At 38.7% G+C, this 25,974-nt stretch overlaps 1 protein-coding gene across 8 annotated transcripts in view; it reads right to left on the reverse strand.

The window, feature by feature from the left end:
- The window catches only part of AKAP13 (A-kinase anchoring protein 13), a 347,162-nt gene that overhangs the window by 127,217 nt on the left and 193,971 nt on the right, over window positions 1-25,974 (reverse strand). The gene's annotated exons all lie outside the window — the stretch shown is intronic.

The following is a 25,974-nucleotide window of genomic DNA, read 5'->3' on the forward strand; positions in this document are numbered from 1 at the left end:
CAGTCTATCATTCTCAGTAAACTATTGCAAGGACAAAAAAAACAAACACCGCATGTTCTCACTCATAGGTGGGAATTGAACAATGAGAACTCATGGACACAGGAAGGGGAACATCACACTCCGGGGACTGTTGTGGGGTGGGGGGAGGGGGGAGGGACAGCATTAGGAGATATACGTAATGCTAAATGACGAGTTAATGGGTGCAGCAAACCAACATGGCACATGGATACATATGTAACAAACCTGCACATTGTGCACATGTACCCTAAAACCTAAATAATAAAAAATAAAATAAAATAAAATAAAATAAAATAAAATAAAATAAAATAAAATAAAATAAAAATAAAATACGTCCTTTAGATATAGGGACCTTGCCATTGATTCAAAAAACAAAAAAACAAAACAACAAAAAAAAAACAAGTGTATTGTCGCTACAACAGGAAAAGCAATCGAAGAATTGTTAGCAAGGGAAAGGCAGGATCGCATCTGTCTTTCAAAAATATTTTTTTCTGGAATACGCTCAAAAGACAGGAGGGAGCAAGCCTAGAGACAGATGAGTTAGAAAGCTGTTAGAGAAGTCAGATGAGAAATGATGGCAGCATGAACTCAGGTGCTGAAAGCAGAGCTCAAGAAAAGAAACCGAGAGTCCAAAAATATTTAACATTAACAGGATATTGGGCATTGGGGTGGGAGCAGAAGTAAAAGAAGTGTGATGACGGACTAGGTTTCTGTCCTGAACAACTAAGTAAAGGGCGGAATGCAGCAGAAGTAGGTGGCAGGGACAGATTAGATGATGAATTCACTTTTGGACACAGTGAATTTGAGACATGGTATCTCAGAGACATCTGAGCAGAGCCATGGTAGGCAGTTCAAAGTGTGTGACTGGAACTCAGGGGAATGGCTGGGGTTGGGCATTCAGATTTGGAAATTAACACACAGAGATGGCATCAAGGAAACTACATGGAGAAAGTATTTCAAAGAAAGGATAGTAAACAGTGCGAAATGCTGTAAAAAGGTCACGCAAACATAAGATCTGGATTTTGCTAGGCAAATATTTTGTAGATCTTGGTGAGGGTAGTTCTGGTGTAGTTGTAGACTGATGAAAACTGGATATAACTATCCTATTTCACAGGGGAAAACTTAAGGTTTTTGGGGGGAGGGGAGTGGGGGGGGTGGAGTTTCACTCTTGTTGCCCAGGCTGGAGTGCAGTGGCGCGATGTCGACTCACTGCAACCTCTGCCTCCCGGGTTCTAGTGATTCTCCTGCCTCAGCCTCCCAAGTAGCTGGGATTACAAGCGCTTGCCACCAGGCCCGGCTAATTTTTTTATTTTTAGTAGAGACGGGGGAGTTTCACCATGTTAGCCAGGCTGGTCTTGAACTCCTGACCTCAGATGATCCACCCACCTCGGCCTCCCAAAGTGCTGGGATTACAGGCCTGAGCCACCACGCCCGGCCCTTAAGCTCTATCTGTATACTAACTCTTCGGAGTTTTCTCTTAAAGACATTTTTTTCCTTTAGAGAAAGTGCTTTAAGTGAATCCTTATATAATGGTTGCTATAAGACTTCTAACCTGACAATAAATACTTTAGATTGTTAAGAACTTTAAGAAGTAAACAAAACACTGACAGAGAAAAAGGGACCGTTAACAAGAAGTGAGTTCCATGCATCACGACTATCCTTTTGTATACTTTTGATTGTGTCAAAGAGATCCCGCCATAGAAACCAAAACAGAACACTTGAATACACATACTGCTATCTTGGTCAGGAATACGAACAAAGGTTTCATATAGCTGAAGGAGAGAGGCAGGGTGGACAAGTGTTTTGGGAAGGAAATGGAAAAAGAAGGGAAGAGGCAACAAGTGAGAAACTCCTTTTCCATATGATCATCTACGGAAATAAGAACAAATTTCATTCCATAAAAAACAAAGGCAATGAGGTAAAAGGAAACAATGCTGACGTTTACTGACCGTAATTCTGTTGTGGGATCTCGTCGTCATCAGCATGCCACGGTCAATTAGTAGCAAACTAATGAATATTAGCCAAATTTCTTTACCCATTCAGCAAATACTTAAGTGTCTGTTGTAGGTGAGTTGCCCTGTAAGGTGTTATGAGAGATATACAAATACATAAGGCATTTTTGAGTCCTCAATGAAAATATAGCAGGAGCAACTGTATGAAACACAAACACAAGACAGCTTGGGTAGGTAGTACAGATGAAAAGCAGAATTTCAGCAAAAGGAAGAGGATCTCTGGCTGAAGTGATAAGAAAGAAAAGATGCTGTTTTAAAATAAACGGAAGGAAACAGAAAATGGAAGAGAGGAGGTGGGTGTTGTATATGAAGAGTGTGAGTGAAGGTAAAGATGTTAATGAATGCCAGGTATGACAGAGGAATAGCACGATGTCTGGTTACATGCATCAGATTCATGCAAGGGACTGCTATGACATCAGGTAGGAAAAGCATTAACAGCATAGGTTATACAAACAGATGATGCAAAAAGAAAACTACCGTATGATCTAGGAATCCCACTACTGGGTATATATCCAAAGGACATGAAATCAGTATCCACTCTCATGTTTAGTATACTGTTCACAATAGCCAAGATATGGAACCAAGTTAAGTGTCCATCGACAGATGAATGGATAAAGAAAATGTGGTACATATACACAATAGAATATTATTTAGCTATAAAAAATAATGAAATCCTGTTATTTATGGCAAGATGGATGAGCCTGGAGGACACTATGTTAAATGAAATAAACCAGGTACAGAAAAACAACCACCATAAGATCTCACTGATAATGTGGAATCTAAAGAAGTTGATTTCACAGAAATAAAGAGTACAACAGTGGTTACTAGAGGCTGAGACAAGGATGGGGAGAAGAGAATGGGGAGAGGTTGGTCAATGGGTAAAGAGTCATAAGAGGAACAAATGTAGTGTTTCACCACACCGAAGGGTGACTACAGTTAGCAATAATATATTGTATATTTCAAACTATCTGGAAGAGAGGATTTTGAATGTTTTCACCATTAAGAAATAATTAATGTTTGAGGTGACAGATATGCTAATTATCCTAATTTGATCATTACACATTGTATACACATACCAAAATATCACACTGTACTCCATAAATATGTACAACTATGTGTCAATTAAAAATGAAAAAAGCATATGATGTTACGCTAAAGAGTTTAAGACTCTATTCAGGGGCAATAGGGAGCCAGTGAAGATGTCTGAACAAAGAAGTGATATGACTTAGGCAGTCATTCAGAAAGGCAGTACAAAAGTCTTTAGCTTCATCCAGTCTAATCTCCCTTGTCTAGATTTCAGACTACTCCATGACCCTTAACCAATCTCATTTTCTATTGTTCTTCAAGATAAAGCCTAATTGTGTCTCAAGGTTCCACAATCAGAATATGGTTCTTCCTACTTCAATGGCCCCGGCTCTTAGAACAATCGTGGTTTCTGGAATTCCCTCTCTTGCCTATCCACCTTAGTCAAAGTCCATCCTTTAATTCTACTTTCCCAATTCAGCTCTCTCTGCCTACTCTAACCCTCCTTACAATGCTCTCCTTTGAACCACTATGGGGCTTAGACTCTGCCTTGCTGACTCTATGGTGTCCTGCCCTGTATTGTTCATTGCTACAGCATGTTGGTCTGATTCTAAGCAAATAATAATTGCCTTAAAGGCAACAGCCATTTCTTAAACTTCTCCAGAGTGCCAAAAATGGTATGAGACATCCAAGGTGAGACAAATAACTAATAATGTCTTCGTTTACCACCACAATCACAACCCTAAGACTTTCAATGGCTGACCAAATTTAGTTATTAAACAAGGAGAGAAAATAATTTTGCCTGAAGTAGTTTCTGTATTAGAAGAATACTCCTGGCCAGACACAAAAACTCCTGCTCAAAATAACCACAACCCAAGGAAAATATGAATCCCACATAAAATAAAAATGTATTACTTTAGGAAATTACTTGACTTCTTATTTTTCTCTTCACTGCAAAAAGAATAGCTCTAGCATAGTCACACAGTCAGACAAGCCAAAAAATGATTCAGCTTCCCATGGAAGACTTCCCTCATCCCTCCAGGCAAATATACACCATTGTACAGTCATGCTCTCCAAAAAATGCAGAGGTACAACTTGCTCTTTTTATCAACTGTCCAAAAAAACAAAGCAAAGGGGAAAAGAGAGAAGTCCTTCATGAAAAAGCCTATTTGTCAACACTACTGCCAGGTTAATTTTGGCATTCACTCATACTCAAAGCAATAAACTTGCTTCTGTTCATTCAGAGACTATTATTTGGAGCTTGTATTTTGAGAATTTTACGCTTAACTAGAACACATATTTTAATATTCTGGAAATTTTTAAGAAAGTATAGTTTAACTCTGTTTACCTTAGATTACACTGTAAACATTAGCTTTGGAAGGGTTATCACAAAAATATGTTTAAAGCGTGGAGAATGCTCCTTTACTTAAATACATACTAGCAGAGATGTCTCATACAGGAAACATCAAAGGAAGTGAAGGGACAAATGAGTAGCTTAGTGACTCTATTAAGCTAGCATCATGGTTAGAAGCATGAACTCTGGAGCTAGACTGCCTTAAGCAAGTTATAAAACCGTTCTGTTCCTCAGTTTCTCACCTATAAAATGGGGATAAAAATAAAGGCAAATGGTTAAAAAAAAAGCTGTGAGCAATAAATGAATTAATGTATGTTACATTTTTGTCTTATTTTTTAAAAGGAGGTATTTAAGTCAGCCTACAAGGGTGCATATAAAATAAAACCAAGTAACTATGGTAAATTCTGACTCAAGTCAGAATGGAAAGAACAAAACACTTTTGCTTTCAATCAGACTGCCATATCCCCTCTGGATCTATTTTGTACCATGATACAGGAAAGCAGAGGGAAAAGTGAAGTTTTCTGATTCTCTGATAACTGGAGAAGGTAGGGAGCTACCTCAAAAACTAAGAATAAAGGAACTACTAAGTATCTGAAGCTGTTTTACAAAGAAGTACCTCTTTAAAAGCCAAGATAGACTAGGAACACAGATCGAAGAGTTAAGTCTCAAAAAAAAGAAAAAAAGAAAAAAGCCTCTTCATCCGAGGCAAAGGGAAAGAAGAAAAGACAGATATTTATAGATTTTTCCTGGCCAATCCCCAAGTGCCTAATTTGGATTGAACTTAAAATGTCCCCGAAACAATCCCCACCCAGAAGGCTGAAATACTAGTGTGACCCATTGGGGTAAAGAGCATCTAGCTCTGAGAGGTGGTCCTGGGAAAGAAGCCTTGCACCATGACCACTTCTCTGGCCTTTTCTCTCACCTTTCAAGATTCTTCTACTTCAGTCACAAAAGTCAACTTACTGTTCTCAGTTTATTTTACACCTGGCTGCTTCCATGTCCTTGACCCTGCCATGATGTTCTTCCCAGTCTAGGCAAAACCGGAAAAGTCTTTAAGATCTCTTCAACTGTAGTCACCCCCATGATGCCTCCACCAAACACCTCAGTCAAAAAACTGGCCTATCTTGCCTCTGACTCCATTAGAACTGTGTTAGCACTCATTCATCGATTATCACAGTTACGTAGGGGCCTGTTGTACAAGTCTCGTGGAATGAGACATCTCTTATTTCTTTGGATTTCTTAGCATTCAACAAATGGCTTCTGTGTAAATAAATATGTATCTCTGAAAAGGATCTTTCAGGTAAAGAATCTCATGCTCAAGGGTAGATCAAACCTGGGCTGGGCACTGTGGCTCACGCCTGTAATTCCAGCACTTTGGGAGGCTGAGGCAGGCAGATCACCTGAGGTCAGGTGTTCAAAACTAGCCTGGCCAACATAGTGAAACCGCTTCTCTACTAAAAATACAAAAATCAGCTGGGCGTGGTGGTGGGTACTTGTAATCCCAGCAACTCAAGAGGCTGATGCAGGAGAATTGTTTGAACTCTAGAGGCGGAGGTTGCAGTGAGCCAAGATCATGCCACTGCACTCCAGCCTGGGTGACAGAGCAAGACTCCATCTCAAAAAAAAAAAAAAAAAAAAAAAGAGTAGATCAAACCAGTGCAGAAAATCTAGATTCAGAAGCTCCTTTATTTAAAAATGTAAAATAAACCATAAATTTCTGACACAGAGATATGCACTAAAGAAAAAGGGCATCTACTCTGCCCACTACAAACAAATGGTACTAGTAGTTAGACCTTATAAATACATGAGATCGATCAGAAATGTATCATTAAATGGAGGATATTCTGTCTACCCTTAAGGCTGTTTTAAAAATTTTAATCTACTTTATTGAGGCATGATAGAAATACAAAAAGTTATGTATATTTAAAGTACACAACTTGATAAGCTTGAAGACTGAATGCTTTTTTAAAATATAAATGTAAGTTTGGGTGGGTTCCATAAAATTATCCATCCTTGAGATATGTCTAAATACATATTGATTTTTATATTATTTGTTCACAATTATTTATAAGCTTATATCCTAGTACCTTTTTAAAACAATTTTATTTTAAGTTCCGGGCTACATGTGCATGACTTGGGAGGTTTGTTACACAGGTAAACATGTGCCATGTTTGTTTGCTGCACCTATCAATCCATCAACTCAGGTATTAAACCCAGCATGCACCAGCTATTTATCCTGATGCTTTCCCACCTCCCACCTCAACCCCCAACAGGCCCCAGTGTGTGTTGTTTCCCTCCCTGCCTCCACGTGTTCTCATTTTTCAGCTCCCACTTATAAGTGAGAACATGCAGTGTTTGGTTTTCTGTTCCTGTGTTAGTTTGCTGAGGATAATGGCTTCCAGCTCCATCCATGTCCCTGCAAAAGACCCTTTCGAAGTGTGCAAATATCTCCTTCTGGAATTTATATGAATGTTCCACAATTGTTCCCAGTGGAACTTTTAAATATACTCTCCACAAAATGGTAAATTATTCGAGACGAACTTTCATGAAAGCATTTTGATAATTTCTCAAAAAATAAAGGGACATATGTGTTTAATGGCTCCGAAGCTTGCAAAGCACTGACTGTCGGGAATAGTTTATCTAGGAAATTAGGTAATCCACGGGGATTAAAAGCATAAATTATTATCAGGGGCACCCATGAGCTCCCAGTGCAGCACTGAGCAGGAAACATGTAAGTTTCTAGCCATCTATAGATTATTAACATCTCTCTTCTGACTGCCCTATGAAGATGTTACAGTAAACATCGGTGGTATTCAAGAGCTTAGCATATGGTTTATTGTTAAGAAGAACTTCCTAAATCTTCCTAATCTTTCTTTCATGTAAGTAGGGTTTTCCTGGGTCTGAATTCTAATGGCTCTATGCATCTTACTCTCATTCTGATGAACCTAAAGAAGCTTTTGAAGGCCGGGTGCAGCGGTTCATGCCTGTAATCCCAGCATTTTAGGAGGCCGAGGTGGGTGGATCACCTGAGGTCAGGAGTTCAAGACCAGCCTGACCAACATGGTGAAACCCCATCTCTACTAAAAATACAAAAATTAGCTGGGAGTGGTGGTGGGTGCCTGTAATCCTAGCTACTCGGGAGGCTGAGGCAGGAGAACTGCTTGAACCTGGGAGGCAGAGGTTGCAATGAGCCGAGATTGCAGCATTGCACTCCAGCCTGAGTGACAGAGCGAGGCTCCAACTTAAAAAAAAAAAAAGGCAGCAGCTTTTGATTGGTTCCATTTCATCACTGAGTCAATTATCCAAATTGTACACAGACAGAAAGATGAATCACCTCTCTTGGTTCAGTCCTAAATACTCATTTTAATGAGTTATCAATGAGGACCTTCCTATTCTTCACCTAATTTTTAGCTGCAACTCCTGCCACAGTGATTAAATCAGCTTTTCAACCTCAATTTACAAAACTTAAATCTTCAAATATATTTATTATGTAAATAGGAAGTAGTTTTTTTTTTTTAAGTGACCTATTTAAGGTTGTCAGTGCCCTGAAGGAAAGAAAATAATAAATGAAGTAAATACTGTATCCCCTTATGTAGAGTTCACTGAAGCAATACTTACAGAAAACTGTCAACTAACTAGAGATCAGCCTTGCTGAAGTTCTTCCTGTGTCCCTTTTTCTTTTGAGACACTCAATATACATCAGACATTATAAATGCCTGCCATGTGTGAGACATGTGACAAGTCACTGTGCATGAAAACATGGCTGAAGCAGAGTCACTGGCAGAAGGCAGCAGAGCTCCCAGTGCAGTCCTTAGTGAGGCACATGAGATACACTGCAATTCCACTGGGTCTGCTCCAGTGTGGGGAAGGAAAAGAGTACAATAGGAGGCCTGAGAGAGGGAACAGGACACCACAGGTAACACTGCACATCAGGGAAGGGCTTTAAAGAAGGAAAGAGTACCCATGTCGACTCCAGAGATGCATTTCAGGCACAGAACACATTGAGTGAATACAACAATAAATTTCAAATAATAAGGGGGTTCTGGCGAGGCTGGCAGCTGGACTGTGGGGTGAAACAGTATAGCTGATGGGACTGTACAAGTAATCTTCAGAGACAGATTGTAAAGTCCATGTATGCCACAACACAAAGTTTAAAAACCAAGGAGCTATTTAATTTACTTTGAGCAAGAATCTGCAACATGGGCTAGACCAAGTGGTTCTCAAAGTGTGGTCTGCAAAACCTTGAGGAGACCTTTTCAGGGTGTCTGTGTGATCAAAACTATTTTCATAGTAATGCTAAGATGTTACTTGCCTTTTTACTGTGTTGACATCTGCACTGATGGTGCCTTAGCACAAACCAAGGCATTGGTGCCAAAATGAATCAGGAGTCATTATAGTCTTCACTGCCATACTCTGAGCATACACCTTTTTAAAATTCTGTGTGACAAAATGGGAAGCAAACACAAAATACTTCTGTGTATGTGATGTGATGCCTGTCTTGAGAAAAATCACTTGTACGGTTATTTTAAGTTTTGAGATAAACTGCTTTTTTTCAGGAAACAACACTTTACTTAAAAGAATGACTGACAAATAATGGTTATTCAGAACTTGGGGTATTTTCTTAGAACCTGCTTCTCAAGGGAAACAACTGACAGTATTTATAGTTGATGATAAAATTTAGACTTCAAATGAAAATGAAAATTCTGGAAAGCCTGTAGTTGTCACTATGAGTTTGCCAATTAACCAATACTTAAAGACATTTCTGATGAGACTAGTAGTAATATTAACAAATTTGAGTTTCTGATATTGTAGAATGAAACATTCAACATTTGGAAGAGTTGTTATTACTTAGTGAATCAATATTTTCCAAATGATCAACGTAGGATTTTACAAAATTATGCATAAGTAAAAGATTCATTGAAAGTATGATAGGCTGGGTGCAGTGGCTCATGCCTGTAATCCCAGCACTTTGGGAAGCCGAGGCGGGCGGATCACTAGGGCAGGAGTTCAAGACCAGGCTGGCCAACATGGTGAAATCCCGTCTCTACTAAAAATACAAAAATTAGCCAGGTGTGGTGGTGCACATCTGTAATTCCAGCTACTGGGGAGGCTGAGGCAGGAGAATCGCTTGAACCCAGAAGGTTGGGGGTGGCAGTAAGCCAAGACTGCACCACTGCACTCCAGCCTGGGTGACAGAGCAAGACTCCGTTTCAAAAAAAAAAAAAAAAATATGAGCTAGACCAGACCCGGCACAGTGGCTCACATCAGTAATCACAGCACTTTGGGAGGCTGAGGCGGGAGGATCACCTGAGATCAGGAGTTGGAGACCAGCCTGGCCAACATGGAGAAACCCCATCTCTATTAAAAATACAAAAATTAGCTGGGCATGGTGACGCATGCCTGTAATCTCAGCTACCTGGGAGGCTGAGGCACAAGAATGCCTTGAACCTGGGTGGTAGATGTTGCAGTGGGCCGAGATTGTGCCACTGCACTCCAGCCTGGATGACAGAGTGAGACATAGTACAAAAAGTTCAATGATATGATTTCAGATTGCACACTGAAAGTAGCTTTTAAGAACTTACTATTTGTCAATTCTGATCTAGTATCAAAGAATATCACAATTATTTGCGAAAACTATTAAGGTAGTTCTCCCTTTTCTATACTTCAACTAAGACAATATATTGCAATAGGCTTAATGCATAAAAGATGTAAGAATCCAAATATTTTATAATAAGTCAGAAATTAAAACAATACCACTCCTCTAAATTTTTTTATAAAAAAGTAATTTTTGTAGAAAAAATATTCTTTATAAAAATATAATTTTAATAATGATTAGTTTATTGTAGTAAATGAATTAATAAATATTTTTTAAATTTCTCAGTTTTAATTTCTAATACAGTAAACATTTCTAGATATAACCTATATAAACAAAAGCTCTTTGGGGCTCTTAATTTTTAAAAATGTAAAGCGATCTTAAGACCAAAGAGTTTTAGAACTGATTATAAGGAATACAAGAATAGCTGGAAGAAAAAACACACACACACAAAAAAACAAAGGATTCAGGTGAGAGAAAATGGAGAGTATGAGTTCCCTAAATTGGCAGTTTAATGTGATAAGTTAAATTTACTGTCTCAGAGAAAAAAAGCTTTTCTTATTTTGGGGGAAAAGGATGGAATCTTGGATGAGAGCTTTCTAACTTAACAGACTGAATGAAAGCTAACGCCTTTAGTTATATGTGAGATTAGGTCTAAACAATTTCATAACATTATGAATGATGCTGGTGAATTAAGAATAATTACAGCAAGAACAATAAACACAGATGGTTTTCCGAAGGGCAAATAAAATTATTTAGGAAAAGACTTTTGATGACCTATGTGCTAATGAAGTTAACCGAAAGGTACTTCCTAAGGGACTATATGGCTGAATAAGTCTCATTCCATTTTTGAAAGACCAGGGCAAATGGTAAGTTGACATGAGTAACTCTTTTTAATGCAAGTTCCTGAATTATTATTCGGATTAGTGCCGATTAACATACATTTTAATACATAATAGTAAATGATATCCCCATAACAATAATTCTGAGCCATCAAGAAGAGGATAAATTTTGCTCAGCATTTAAGAAGCCAGCCAAGCATATGGATATTTTAGAAATATAGTATACCAAAGGTGTCAGAGTAGAAGATCTGGCACGTAAGGCTTTACCTCCAGCTACCTGACTGCCATTCCAAAAAGATTAACTTGTCACAGGTTCTACAATGGAAATGTTCCAGTTTAATTATAAGAGGGTCTTCACTCTTGGGGAAAGTGATACTAGGAAGAGCCACAGACACAATGCTAAGGAATGGAAGGTAAAAACGTGGTAGAAGGTTTTTATCTCCCTGACAAAGACAAGTTGTTTCTTCAGCTCAGTTATTCATTGTGGTCATCAGGACATAAATGCTTTTGGGGGTTGGGTAGGGGAATATATTCCTTTAAAAGGCTATCTTGTTAAATTTAAAATTAATGTCATGCATTTGTTAAATCTTTTAATTACTATTTGTTTATTAAAAAGAACTTCCTAAAGGAACATTTGTGCTGTGAAAATGGATGTCAATATTTAAAGTCCTGTCTACTACATTAAAGATGGCCCAGCAGTGCCTCTACTTAGCAGCAGCTGTTGAAATTTCCTCCGAGTAATTGTGTATATCTAAAAGTAAAAGCTTTGCTTTTAAAAATATTTAACAATTCGTACTTTTTATTTATTTAGATTTGTGCAATTATCTTCCTCATTAGACTAAACTAGTTGGTTATGTGATAAAACGCTTTTCAGAGCAAGAATAGTAAGCTAGCCTTTTTTTTTTTTTTTTTTTTCTTTCAATCTAAGCTATTCCCATCTTCCCCATTTTATGCTGGGGTGATATACCACAAGAAGTTACAGGAACAACTGCTAAAAGAGTTAAACATCTTGGGCCTTTACACAGCTGTTGCCATATCATGGCTTTGGTGCATGGTCGGCCACAGATGCTGTCAAGAGGCGTATGTTTAGTTATCCTTTTGCTTCCCCAACCCCTACATTAAAGGTCTCCTTCATCTTCTCTGTCCTTTTTGCTACCTCCCTTCTTCCTGCTCCAAGCTCCCACAAACCAGCCTTAATAAAAGAGGAAGGATCAAGGCAACATTTCACATCAGTCATATTTCAGGGCACCTTCATGTTTGTTTGCTAATAGATGGTTGGTATTATTTAACCAATAGGGTGACTCCAAGTTTTAAAAAACAGCAAGACTAATTCAGAGGTAATATTATTTCTTAATTTTTTTTTAAATAGGGATGGGGTCTCACTTTGTTGCCTAGGCTGGTTTTGAATGCCTGGGCTCAAGCAATCCTCCCACCTTGGCCTCCCAAAGTGCCGGGATTACAGGCGTGAACCACCTCACCCAGCCCAGAGATAATATTCATAAAAGGTATGCATTATTTTGTTTTTATTTAACCCCTCTTCTTTCCCAAAGAGTTATGCCAAGAAACAGACAAATGGCAGTATAAGTTCCCATTAGGAATAAAACAAAGAAAACTTCGCATTGTTAGGCACTGATGAGCTTGCCACCTCCCACCTTCTAGGACAGCTAGAAGCACAGTAGCTCCCCAAGATGAGACCACAACCAGTGAGTAGGTAGAGATACACTGTAACTCTGATACCCAGCAGCAAATGTCAATCACCTGAATTCACTACTGCCAGAATCACTTAAGACCCTCCAGTGGCTACAAAGAAGCCTGTGGGGCTATGACGGGTGGGATGAGCCAATGACAAATTCTATTCTTTTTCAAATCCTACAGAACACAGTCTTTTGATTTAAAAGCAAACCTAAGAGCACTTGTCCACATATATTATATGCTAATCTTCAAACACTATTTCTTCTCACAGCTTGCAGGTACTCCCTTTAATGCGTTCAGCTGCAACAGCCACTGCAGGAAAGTTCCATGACAGGAAAGCCAGGATTTAAATCCTTTTCCTCACTCAAGGAGGAAAGAGCAGGCTCAGACAAGGGAAAAACAATCCACTGAGCTTGATGTGAAGCAGATACAGCACCAGGTTTCAGCACTAATGAAGGAAGAGGGCCAGAGCTCTATTTCCCTCCTTTCCATCATCCCATTAGGGAAACCTAATGACTCCTGGGAAGGAACATAGCCTATTGTGTTGACTACAAGGGTAATAGGGACAGGAACTGTTTCATAGCAAAACAATCATGATACACGCGTCACTTTCTGGAACTGGAATGAAAAGTCTGACCCCCTATTTTAAGGCAAGCAATGCTGTCAACAGGGAAAATCCTTTGAGTGAAACATTTCAGCAGAATTCCACTTAATGCCTGATGTTACAATGCTACTAGAAGTGAACAGTAGAAGGGACAGTGGTGCAGATAGGCCTAAACAATGGAAAATTCCTTCTCTGAGTTCCCACGACCCAGGTATCAACTCCTGGTTCATTTCTTTGTTTTTCCCAATAGAGCTTCTTGAGGGATGAGATCTGTCTTATTTTACCCACCATGGCATCCCTGGTTTCTATTACAACGTTCAGCATACAAAATAGTACATGTTTGCAGATTAAAGGCTCAATTTTGCTTTGGAAATGCACAAGAGTAACATCTCCTGGAAGAAGGGACTATGTTCCAACAGCATAATTTACTGTTGGAATCTTTGCTACAAATGTTTAAAGTAAGGATTCGTGCATGGACATATGTTTTTTCCATGCCTCTCCCGCTGACAAGCCAGTCTGTGGCGTCCCACAGTTTCTGGCTTTCATGGGGTGGAATGAGAGAAAAAATTCCTGAGCCTCTTAGAATAAATGTCCTATTGCCCACAAAGTAGAGACTGCACACTACAAAGGCTCTGATGCTTCTCATCATGCATCCTCTCCAGAATGGACCAGGCCTAGGCCCAATTTCAAGAAGCCTGTGGGTGGCTGAGGTGATACCCCCTGGTTCTTCTTTAGCCCAGCATGGCAGGGGGAGTCCAAACCAACCCATTGTCTTCAGGCCCCTCCACCTAAAAAGAGCTTGGCTTATAGTTGATTCAAGGGAAAAAATAAACACAACAAAATTTTTGGTAGCAAAATAAGGAGGAAGGATGACAAAGAAATTAATGATGTCAAAAATAAAACTGACCATACCACATTTTCCTTGAGTTATTATTTTCATAGAAACCAAAAGATAAAAGAATATTGGAAAGGGGATCCTACAATTCTGCTTTTCTCAGGGCGACCAGGATCTTACCCTAAGGAAGAACATGACAAGCAGAAGGCTCTTCCATTTTTCACATCATTCATCTGCTCTCAGAAAACGCTGGCATTACACAAACCTGGATTTCACAGTGACTCATGCAGGCTTATTGCGTTGGTAGGTAACAATTTTCACTAAATTTCAAGGAAGGTAACACATAACAAGGACACCCAAAAATAAAGATGCCATGTTTAGGACAGGAGAAGGCAACAGGGAATGGGAATCTTAAATCTACCCAGATCACCCTATACTGTGATCTGCACATGGCCCAGCCACAAGCCTCCAAGTATCTGTATCAGAAGGCAATTTGCTAAAAGGAAGTACTGCAGAGTCACCAGTGCAGCAGATGCACACAGCTCATCAACCACAACAAAGGGATCAAGTGTACATATTCAGCTGTATCCTTCCCATAATTTTTCTTAATGTATGGGGAGTGGGGATTAAAGGGTTTCATAAAGTAGAGGAAAGTCACTGACCAGTAAAGATGGTCCTATTTAAGCATTTCCTATTTAAGAATCTCCAGCAGAAATACTGGAGAGGTTTCCAGTGTGCCTCTGGCTTACCATGTGACACTGAAGAGCTTACTTCAGTGACAGGTTACGTCTAAGACAGAGGTGGGCAAGGAGAGGCTCCTGGGCATCACAAATGATGGCAGGCCCTTTGAGCATGCTAACTCTTTGGGGACTCCAGTTCCTTTCTTGCAAATTAAAGGGCACATGCCTTATGCTCACTAAAATTCCTCCCTAAACTAATATTCTATAATGAGAACAATTATTTTTGAAAGACTTTTGGATTCCCATAGTTATAGAATCTGGAGTATAAATAGAAAAGACCTCTAAATGGTTCCATTACAAATTTTTTGATCACATGCTGTTTTTACATAAATCAAAAGGGAGCAGGACATCTCCAGTTCAAGTATGTTTTTCTACTAATCTATCTTTCTTCAAGGGGATTCCAAGCAATAAAATAATTCACAATTTTTAACTACTTAGCCTCTCCACCATGTTTTTTTTTTCTGCCTCAGAGAAGGGGTTCAGCAAAAACTTCCCAGATGTGCCACTTCCAAGGTACTTCATACTCTATGCAGTAAAAGAAACACACACATACACACGTATCTCACATAAATGAAAGCGCCAAGCCAAATTTATCCTTTCAAATATGTATTTATCCATAAAGGCCAACTGTGAAGCTATACATTTACCCCAATTATTCCTATTATAATTAGTTCAAACTGTTTCAGAAATCTTTTGCAACCATCTTCAGTACAAACACTGAAATCACATGTGAAAAATCTGACTCATTTTTATACCTCCATAACCCCAAATTCCAACCCCAGAGTGACTAGGTTTTTTATTTTATTTTGAGACAGGGTCTCATTCTGTTGCCCAGACTAGGGTGCAGTGGCATAATCATGGGTCACCGCAGCCTCCACCTCCTCAGGCTCAGATGATCCTCCCACCTCAGCCTCCCAAGGAGCATGCCACCAAGCCTGGCTAATTTTTGTATTTTTGGTAGAGACAGGGTTTTGCCTAGGCTGGTTGTGAACTCCTGGGCTCAAGCAATCCACCTGCCTCCATCTCCCAAAGTGCCAGGATTATAGCTGTGAGTCACCACACCCAGCAACTATGCTTTCAAAACTCTTAAATATATATAAATACTGATGACTCAGTCAGGAGCAAATGCCAACTACAGAAAAAGAAGATCAATACAATAAACATTTTGGCTTACTCTGACTTCTGAGTTAGGTTTAAACTTAGATACTTTAAATGTGCTCATAAGAGTTTCTCTGTCCTGAACTTTATGAAAGGCATTTTTACCATCAACTAACTTTCTTTGAAGACTTCACATGTGCACTTAAGACAGTGTCCCAATTGCTCAGGTCCACAGCAGTGATAGGGTTTTGGGTGTCCTCAGAATGGAAGCAAAATGTCTACATCACTGTATGAAATGAAAGAGGCAGGAAGGGAGAACACAAACTTTCAATGGCTGAATGGAAATATTTAAACAGAAATACTACTTGTTTCAATTTCCACATGGTTCATATACTACTGAATACTTCCATTTTTCATATTCTGTGGTAAATTTTATGTTTTTCAGTTTCCTAATGAAATGTTTTTTTTTTTTTTAACCTGGATTACTGCCAGATCAGTTACCTTGCAAACTGATGAGTCTCTGGCAATCCTTAGGCAATTCTATGATCTTCGAAGGGCTGAGTGTATTGTGAAAGTAAAAAAATAACTACAAGGCTGGAAACCGGATCAATGGCTCCCTGAAGCTATCCCTGTTCTTGCCAATAGACTATTGATACCACCTGTGCTACAACATGGGTCTCACCAAGGAAATACCATTACGTTTCAGACAGGAATTTTTCAAGAAGTATTCCTCTCTGTGATCTCCTATAGCACATTAATGGTATCTGGTAACATGTCTCACATACTGCATTCATGTATCGTGATTATATCTGTATATGTTTGCTTTTTTAAATTTAACTAGACTCTAGGTATGCTGAGGGCAAAAAGGATACCTAACTTTCAAAAATTATCTGGTATTTGGCAGGGTGCAGTGGCTCATGCCTGTATTCCCAGCACTTTGGGAGGCTGAGGTGGGAGGGTCGCTGAGTCCAGGAGTTTGAGATCAGCCTGGGCAACATTGTGGAGACCCTGTCTCTACAAATATTTAAAAATTAGCTAGGTGTGGTGGCTTGCACCTGTGGTCTCAGCTATTCTGGAGGCTAAGGTGGGAGTATCACTTGAGCCCAGGAAGTTGAGGCTGCAGTGAGCTATGATCACGCCACTGCACTCCAACCTGGGCAACAAAGTGAGACCCTATTCTCCACAAAACAAAAATGAAAACAAAAAAAACCCTCCAAATTTGATGCAATAATTTGTCCAGGGAAAAATAATCATTTAATGTTTACTAAATGAATAAATGAATGAAATTAAAGCCACAGGCTAATATCACAAAATTGAGCAGCCTAGGAGACTAGAAACATCTGAAATTGGTGCCCTTGAAACTTTTTCTGGATAAAGTAGACAACTCCATATATAGTGGACAACTCCGTAAACAGTGTACATATTTACTCTTCTGGTGGCCAACTAGCGACACATCACTAGCCTCTTGTTAAAATCCACAATCAAAACCTAATATGGAATATCTAAAACTGCCTAAATTGTAGGTACCCAGGTAGATCCCTGAGGTGGACCTAGGCCTTTCTCAAAGGTCAAATGACATCTCTCTTTTAATTTTCTACTATGGAAACTTTCTCTTTTATAGGCAAAAACAAGCAGCTCTAAGTCATATTTATGTCAGTAAGCAACACAGAACTTAGAACCACAAGCAATACATAGTTTTTTCTAAGAGATCACCTATTGGTAGCCCTTCCAAATGTACTGGTAGAAATAATGGCTACACCCAAGCCTATATTTCTGATACATAATGCATATATCTTGATTCCCACAGTGCGAAAATAACATTCTTTAAAAACTTCCTTAGAAAGGAGAATTTAGCATCCATTTCACTGAAAGTTATCTTTTCACAAGCACCTGTATGTTTACCTGTATTTTAACACTCAAGAATATATCTTATTTACTGGTTTAATAATTGCCTTTCCTACTGGAATATGAGCCTTTGAATGCAGAGACTAATCTATTTTCATTTCAGCATATCTGAGGCATAGCACAGAGTTCAATGAACATTTGTTGAACTGAGTACTGAATAAATTAGTACACCCTTGCAGTAAACATAAAGTGACATGGAAGGTTAAATGAGTACCACTGTGGCCTGAAATAATTGATAGCTTCTTCCAAGACCATTTAAAAATCATTATCTAAAATCACTCATACATACTGTCTTAAGATGGGACTGATAATTCTGAGTTAGTTTAAAATGAGATTAGAATTATATCTATTGCCTTTAAAATGCCTATTATAGGCTAGAATTTCCTAACTCTAGTTAATACAAACAACCTTTGTAAGAGGCATCAATATCCCAAATTTACAGATGAGGAAACAGCCTCTAAATAAATGAATCAAAATTATTCAGCTGGTAATTGGCAAAACTGGGGTTAAAACCTTAATTCACTGAGCTCCATAATCTTTCCCTTATACTTAGCTATTATCATTGGCTGTCAATATAATAAGAATGAACAAAAGAGAAATGAGTGTAAGTAGTAGACAGAAAGAGTGCTAAGACTCAGATACAGTTATTTTCACTCAAGAGGGGGTGGCATGAGACACACATCCCCTCTAAAATGCACACATGACCTATGATTCAGCAGTTCTATGAAAGAAAAAAGTAGATTCTAGTATAATTGATTTTAATATCACAGAACAAAACACCTTGGAAAACATTTAAGACAAAAGTGATTAGTTAAGGATTTGGTTAAAGAATGTGTGATTTAAAAAAAAAAAAAATTCCCACATGGTGGCTCACACCTGTAATCCTGCACCTTAGGAGGCCAAGGCAGGAGGATTACTTGTGCCCAGGAGTTCAAGATCTGCAACACAGCAAGATCAGAGAAATTAAATAACTTGCTTAAGGTCACAAATGTACAACTAGATCATTAAATTATACCTTTACATACATTATCTATGGGTAGTTTTACACTAAGTTTATAGTTTTGCCACTTGTGACTTTGACTTTACGGTCTGGGATTCTTTGAGGTACTTCTTTTCTGCAATTGTATTAAAAATTTGTATTAGGAGCCAGTGATAATTTCCTGGAAACTCTCCATTTCAGAGGAGATATACAGTCTCCAAAAAATTTACATGAAAAAAACTGAGAATTAAATTTTCTGTGGTTGATGCTAGCTCTAGCTTTGGACCTAAATGGGATAATTTAGGGAGAGCCTGCCTCTCTTAAATGCCAAATGTATGCAGATAAGACTTTCTGGCAACTCAGAAAGTGGCCAATTTGCCTTTCCCTAGGTGACACACACATCACGAAACTATCTATGTGAATATGATGGCAGAAACATTTTTAAAGGACCTTTTTAAAAACTGACAACTATTAAATAACAGGGTGGGATGTATAAGCCATTTTGAATATCAGCATTATAAGTTGTTGGGTTAGTTACCAAATAGCTTAGAGGCTGCCATATTTTCCCATGGCAGCTGAGCATGAAGGCTGTGAACAGCCACACAAAACAAAAGCTTTTAACCAAATTCCTAGACTAGGGATGGAAATACAAGTTCGCCCCCTTTAGACAACAGAAAGAAAACAGAGTGTTTCATTAAATATAATAAAAGGACATAGTTCAGGAAAATATTAACAGGCAATATTCTAAGACCAACAATGCCCTTACTACAATCCTGAAGAAACAAACATGAATACTGTTGTAAAAATAACTAAGAATGGAAATTCAGTTAATTTGATGTTTGGCTGTGTAATTGCAAAAAAAAAAAAAAAAAAAAAAAAAAAGATCATGGTTCTGATTTTAAATGCTTTCTTGATTGAGGCAGGTATGTTAAATAAAGAGTAGCTTTTCCCAGTAACCTAATACTCAACACATGGGATTTTACAGCTGTCCTTGAACATAGTTGTTCTTGAGTGTTTGACTGCTAGGACCATAGGAACCCTGACAATATATACTGGTTTGTAGAATTAACTGTTCCATATGGCTAATAAGCTTATGCAAAGAGCATTCAGAAAAGGAACTATTATTGAGATACCTCAATAAACAGATGCCCCAGGGAGGGAAGGTCCTTCCTAATGAACTTGGCCATATCTTGAAGAGAAAAGATCCCTACAACATATGATATTGGTTTGCAGTACTGGGGCATACTATGAAGGCGAATGGTGTCAGAAGGCCTTCTTTTCTGAACTTAAGTATTCAATGTCATCTCCCGCTTTCCTCCAGCATCTGGCTCAATATCATACCATTCTTTAGGAAATAAAAGGCAGGTCTAAAAAATCTTCCTAATTTCTGCACCAAAAGCAAGCACTTTGGAAAAAACATCATCTTAGTGGTATTTAGTTGCAGCTAAACAGATTATAGTAAGAACATAAGACTTGAAGTGTATCAGCTTACATCTTAAAATGGCTGAAGGAATTTCTCCAACTATTACCAAAAGCATGAAAGTATAACACAATGGTTTTAGAATTTCAGCATGCATAAGTATCATTCAGAGATGCTTGTTTAAAATGCAAAACCCCATCCTAAACCAAGTGGATGGGACTTCCCAAATGTACCCTCAGATGATTCTTCAGGAAATAGTATAGTGGAAAAATTATTAGCATAGAAATTGGGTTCTAGTCCAGCTGACAGTTAACTAGCTGTGAAACAAGGTAAGTCATTTAACTATCCTGAATCCATTTCTTCTCTTATAAAGCAAAGGTGCTGGACTTCAGAAATCTTTAAGGTTCTTTCAAATTGTAAGGGTCTCAGAAGTAAAACAAGTTCCATGTCTTTCAATTGCAAATTAATGTATGAAACTATTCCTGAAGCTTTTATAACGTGTTCAAGAAGCAGTAACTGAGTCTGAACCACCATATTCCACTAGTTACTAAAATAAGTGAATAGCATATTGTAATCTGAAGTTACTAAACTAATAATAATGCTAAGCTGTACTTATTTTGAGCCAGGCTCTGATCTAAGTACTTGATATATATTAACTCACTAAGGAAAAAAAGATGACAACGAAAGGTAATCTGAATACCTTGAAACCAGTAAAGCATATAGGGGGAGGCAATGTTGAATATTAAATTACAATGGGCATTAAAATTTTGGCAATACTCAGTAACAAACCACAATTATAATAAAACAATACGATTAATGGGAATAAACCACATTATGTGTAAAGTAGTAACTTTGCCTCAAAAATTGTGAACATTTTCAACCAAATAAAGAAATATCAGTAAAGACTATCAAGAAACCTGCAGCATTTAACACATACATGTGTTTTCTCTGAGAATGTAAGTAAACGAATACAGATACTAATTGCTTCACGAACTATGATTTTCAGCACTGGACCTTTAAAGTAAGGATTTATTTACTTATTTTATTTTATTTTTTTTGAGACGGAGTCTCGCTCTGTTGCCCAGGCTGGAGTGCAGTGGCGCAATCTCGGCTCACTGCAAGCTCCGCCTCCCGGGTTCACGCCATTCTCCTGCCTCAGCCTCTCCGAGTAGCTGGGACTACAGGCGCCCGCCACCATGCCCGGCTAATTTTTTTGTATTTTTAGTAGAGACGGGGTTTCACCGTGGTCTCGATCTCCTGACCTCGTGATCCACCCGCCTCGGCCTCCCAAAGTGCTGGGATTACAAGCGTGAGCCACCGCGCCCGGCCAGGATTTATTTACAATACATGTGTCAAACAGGTTAAGGAATGAAAAATTACTCCTCAGTTTGTATGACAGATATCAGACTAAAGGACTAAAGAAAACAAGAACTCAACTGTAGCTTTTTTCTTTAAATCCTTGGTAGTGCCACTCGACAGAGGTTCTTATGCTCTGAACATTACACGTTTAGAGAATGTTACAAAACTTCCCTAAGAATTTAAATGGATTATTTACATTTATTAGAAAACTGCCATAAATTTACCATAGTACTGGTTTTCAAGCCGGTAGCAAGCGTAAGATATAGGAATTTGTCCCATTTTACATTTGGAGAGGATGATTCAGTGATTCAATGAAGCAATGACTGGCCTATTCCTAAGGCACGCAGATAGATGGGGTATGTGGCACAAAGATCAGGTTAAATATTACACAAATGCCACTCCTCCCTCAAATATAATCACAGACTCTAACCCTTCTCAGCATGAAAACAGACTCTAGAAGGTTAAAGCTAGAGAATGATTAGAGACAAGGAAACTGAGCTCTAGAGAGGCTGTCAAAAAGCTATTTGGGAAAGACAGAACTTGATCCCACTCCCAACCTGTAGTTTAAAAACCAGAGGTTTCACCACAAAACAATTTAAGAAATCTGCTTGCTTCTTTTTTCTTTTCTTCCACTGGTGCACAAGTATTTATTAGGCAGGGGCTCACATGCTATTGCCAGTGGGATATTAACTCTTTTTTACAGCCCATGAAAAAAACTTTAAGTAGACTTTTTTTTTTTTTCAAGACAGAGTGTTACTCTGTTGCCCAGGCTGGAGTGCAGTGGTGCGATCTCGGCTCACTGCAACCTCCCGGGTCAAGCGATTACTGGCTAATTTTTGTATTTTTTTTTTTTTTCAGTAGAGACAAGGTTTCACCATGTTAGCCAGGCTGGTCTCGAACTCCTGACCTCAAGTGATCCGCCCACTTCAGCCTCCCAAAGTGGCAGAATTACAGGCATGAGCCGCTGTGCCCGGCTGAGATTTTACATTTTTTTAATGGCTGGAAACATAATTCAAAACAATAATATTTCACAACACGTGACCATCACATGAAATTCAAATTTCAGTGTCCATAATAAAGTTGTATTTAAGCACAGTGACACTCCTTTGTTTACATACTATCTACGGCCACTTTCACACTCACAGCAAAGCTTACTAGTTGTGACAGAGACCATATGTCTCACAAAGCATTTACAAAAGCCTGTCCTTTACAAAATGTTTGCAGACCTCTGCTCTCTTTCCCCATCCAGTGAAAACCTATATGATGAATATAGTATGTGAAGAGTTAAATGGGAAAAATGAAAGTGTGTGTCTGATTTATCCTTTCAACTCACAGCAAATAAGGCAAGTTTGTCAGAGCACCATGGTGAAGAGTTAAGTAGTAAGATTTCACATCATTGTAAGAATGCTGTGAACACAAAAACTTCCTGAATTTAGGCCTGCAAATCCTCAAGAACTGAAAATCCCACTGACATATGCTTTCCCCAACTCTACACGGTGGAGGCAAACAAAAAGCATAAGGTATTGATATCTCCCAGCTAGAGACAAATTACGTGGTTCTCAGGCTTCTTACAGCAACTTTACCAATCAGAGCACAGGTTGCTTGAGTCAAGGAGGAATTGCCCTGTTGTGTAAGTCCTAGATTAGAAATCAAACCTCAAACTCTTCCAGCTGCCTTTGGCCTCAAGCTAGTCATGTGACTCTCCAAGGGTCTATTCTTTAATCCGTAAAATGAGGTATGCTGACCAACCAGAGGAATATTCACTCTCTCAACTCTTAAAACTAGAGAAAAAAAGAGAAGAGGAAAGGGACTGAGAAAGGAGACCTTTTCTTTTCTTTAAGTAATGTTTTGTTTTCTTCTTTATAACAGACAAGATACCATTAGAATAGAGATATCCCTCATCAGAAAGCAAAGGGTCTAGAGCCAAGTGCCAGCCTGGATTCAATGACTCTAATCACTACAATATTAAAATCGAGTACTAAGAAACAGAGGTATTTGAATTCAAGGATGTGAGTTTTTTCCTTCCCTTTCTAAGGGGCTTCTGGAAACAAAGACACATGTACCCATGCAGGGTGTGTTCTCTTTTCTTCTCACAGGGGTAAAAGCAACATTTGTCTGAATAATGCCTGCTTTACAAGTAGCCACCCAGGCATTAGTCATGAATATTATGTGTAATAAGGGCGGGTTAGAACAGTCAGCACCTTCATACCAACAGTACTCCAATACAACAAGGCTTGTTCATCACTGTTCATACTCTTGAAACAATCTGGGATAGTCTGTTCCATTTACCTACCGTGAAATTTCAAGAAAAAATACCACTTAGTCCTTTGAAGAGTAAAAACAGTGCAATGTCAAGTGTAGCCCAAGGAACATGGACTTTCAAAGGGGCAGCATGAGTAAGTTCACTAACTTGATTTTCAGCTTTCTAATTTTTTTTTTTTTTTTTTTTTTTTGGACCACCATGGAATCTAAAGCATAGGGCACTGTTTCTCTCAACAAGTTTGTTTTAAAAGTTAATAGCTGGCTGGGTGCAGTGGCTCATGCCAGTACTTCCGGCACGTTGGGAGGCCAAGGCGGGTGGATCACTTGAAATAATAAGTTTGAGACCAGCCTGGCCAACATGGCAAAACCCCGTCTCTACTAAAAATACAAAAAATTAGCCGGGCGTGATGATGAGTCCCTGTAATTCCAGCTACTTGGGAGGCTGAGACAAGAGAATCGCTTCAACCCAGGAGGCGGAGGTTGCAATGAGCCAAGATCCTGCCATTGTACTCCTGCCTGGGTGACAGAGTGAGACTTCATCTCAAAAAAATAAAATAAAAGTTAATAGCTTTAAACAAAGAAAAATAATCTCAAGACCTTGAAGAAAAATATTTTTAAAACCAAATAAATGGAAATTACCATATGACCCAGCAACTCCACTAGGTATATAAAAACATGTCCACATAATTTTGTACACAAATGTACATAACAGCATTATTTACAGTAGCCAAAAAGTGGAAACAACCCAAATCCACAAAAAAATGTGGTATATCTATACAACGGAACAGTATTTGACAATAAAAAATGAAATACTGATCAATGTCACAACACGGATGAAACTTGAAAATATTATGCTAAGTGAAAGAAGCCAGTCACAAAAGATCACATATTGTGTTATACCATTTATATGAAGTTCTGGAATAGGCAATTTACGTACTATCTACAGCCACTTTCACACTCTCACAGCAAATCTCTCTATGGATTTACAGAGAGCAAAAGTAGATTAATGAGCTGGGGGAGGGAAAAGTGAAGGAGAGGCACACTGCTAATGGGTCGGGGGGTTCTTTTTGGAGTGATAATGTTCTGAAATTAGAGCCTTAGTGGCGATGGTTGCAGAACTCGGTAAATCTATTTAAAACCAATGACCTATGCACTTTATTTGATTGGGTGGATTTTATGGTATGTGAATCATATCCCAAAAAAGCTATTCTTTAAAAAAAAAAAAAAACAAAAAAAACAAAAAAAAAACCATATTGATTGAACCTTTTTTTCTCTTATTTATTTTATTTTATTTTTTTGAGATGGTGTCTTGCTCTGTCGCCCAGGCTAGAGTGCTATGGCACGATCTTAGCTCACTGCAACCTCCGCCTCCCAGGTTCAAATGATTCTCATGCCTCAGCCTTCCAAGTAGCTGGGATTACAGGTGCCCACCACCACACCCGGCTAATTTTTTTGTATTTTTAGGAGAAACAGGGTTTCACCAATTTGGTCAGGCTGATCTTAAACTTCCGATCTCAGGTAATTCACCCACCTCGGCCTCCCAAAGTACTGGGATTACACGTGTGAGCCACCGCGTCTGGCCTATTGAACCTGTTTTTTCATTGCTGAAAACGATATACTTCATAATTTAGACAGTTACTATTGAGCTATAAAGTAAAAATCTCATTTTGGCTATCAGTTTTTATATAAAGAAAGAAGAGTCAGGTTTAAGAAGGGTTTATCGGCCGGGTGCCGTGACTCACATCTGTAATCCCAGCACTTTGGGAGGCTGAGGCGGGTGGATCACTTGAGGCCAGTTCAAAAACAGCCTGGCCAACATGGCAAAACCCCATCTCCACAAAAAGTACAAAAATTAGTCGGTCATGGTGGCGCATGCCTGTAATTTCAGCTACTCAGGAGGCGAAGGCAGGAGAATCGCTTTCACTCAGGAAGAAGAGGTTGCAGTGAGCTGAAATTGTACCACTGCACTCCAGCCTGGGTGACAAGAGCAAAACTCCACCTCAGAAAAAAAAAAAAAAAGAAAAAGAAGGAAAGAAAGAAAGAAAAGGTTTATAGATCCCCTTTTGTGATAGCTCAGATTTTGTGACAATTTAAACTTACTGACAAATCTTAAAGTCTTGTGCTCAAGGGGAAAATGTTTTTCAGCATAATCTGTAAGAAAACATGTAATAGCCCATTCCAAAACTTTGCTGTGTGGTATATACCATTTATGAAAGCTTAACTGCAGCAACATATACA

Source organism: Hylobates moloch, unplaced genomic scaffold, assembly GCF_009828535.3.
Source record: "Hylobates moloch isolate HMO894 unplaced genomic scaffold, HMol_V3 SCAFFOLD_14, whole genome shotgun sequence".
NCBI lineage: Eukaryota > Metazoa > Chordata > Mammalia > Primates > Hylobatidae > Hylobates > Hylobates moloch.